We start from the raw sequence: 1,345 nt of genomic DNA, 5'->3' as shown, positions 1-1,345 counted from the left end.
AAGTAGGAACATAGGCGGCTTACGATTCCCCTGACTCCAGCTCTTAAAATCTCTCTAGGTCTTTGTTGCAGTAGAATTTGGGTTCAATCTCTCTCCTCAATTGTAATAATCTTCAATAAAGTCTCTTTTGTCTGTTTAACTTCGTCCATGTGCAATTCTTACTTTGACAGCTCTTTTAACATTAGTTTCATGTAGAGTAAGAACTGAAAGAACCGAAACCAGACCCCCATGCAGCTTACTACCTACATGAACATGGTTTTACTACTTCATTATCTTCATTATCATAACTTTACTCTAGAGACTCCTGACTGGGCCCCAGACAAATAACCCGATTGTCCATTACAGTAGCTTCCCCGAAGACCTAGTAAGTTTTCAATCGGGATCATAAACAGACAGTTGAGGCCTAAAGATTCTTCCAATCCCTCCCTTCAAAACTGAGACACCCTGGAGTAAATGGAAGGTCTGGAAGGTGCCAGTCACTCAAGGCCTGATCCCCATAAACTGGTCTGGCATCAGTTCCACAGCATTCTGTTGATTGAGCAGGGATGGAGCTCTTTTTATTTATGTATTTTTATTTTGTTTTATTTGAGATTTAAGCTGAGTTTGTTCTCACAGCTAATTGCTGTTGAAAGTGATGATGAAATTTTTATTCTGCTTTTTCATAAATCTTAGTATTGGTGATATTGCTTGTCATGCATTCCACCACAAATTTTCCATCTTCCACTTTTCTTGTTATTGTATTTTCCTTTCCCATCCCGTTCCTAGTGTCGAACAAATGCAATGCACCGTTTGTAAAGTTGCAGATTTGAGTGTTTCTGCCACCAACTGTAGTTTCTTCAACTCCTCTCCAAGTTTACAAGAAAACTGTATTGTTTTGAAAGTGCTTTTAGTAGTTTTTATGGTAAGGCTCTTGTCATCAGCAGAGATGACATAATCTGGTTTGGCCACTGCACCCATTTTTCACAGAGCCATTCCCATGCCTGCTGCCTTCATGTATTCAGCAAAGTCTAGGCTCTCCACCAGGTGCCATCGTTCTCCCAGCTGCTGAATGGTGGCCATGGTGGGCATGGGTGGGCTTTCAGGGCGGGCAGAACAGCATCTGGCAGAGCTCTTTTTAAATCGTTTAACATCTTTCTGATGTTTTAACAAAGGGTTTTACAATACTCCTTGATTTGATTTTTGACCTAAAACTGTTTCTTTCTTTGAAAATTGTTTGTTTGGACAGACTGAAATAATCTAGCAAGTCTTGGCTCTTTTATATTTTCTCTAAATTCTGCTGATAAACTTAACAGTTTGGTCCTTAGTTCATTTTTTCTCTTCTAGTATTTTATTAAAAGAAGCTAAA

General features: G+C 39.2%; 1 pseudogene; it reads right to left on the bottom strand.

The window, feature by feature from the left end:
• Positions 1-646: 646 nt before the first annotated feature.
• Positions 647-1,059, bottom strand: LOC100630408 (fatty acid-binding protein 5 pseudogene; annotated as a pseudogene).
• Between the last annotated feature and the right edge of the window lie 286 nt (positions 1,060-1,345).

Source organism: Equus caballus, chromosome 7 (assembly GCF_041296265.1).
Source record: "Equus caballus isolate H_3958 breed thoroughbred chromosome 7, TB-T2T, whole genome shotgun sequence".
NCBI classification, from domain to species: Eukaryota; Metazoa; Chordata; class Mammalia; order Perissodactyla; family Equidae; genus Equus; species Equus caballus.
This window is presented reverse-complemented; position numbering and strand designations above follow the sequence as displayed.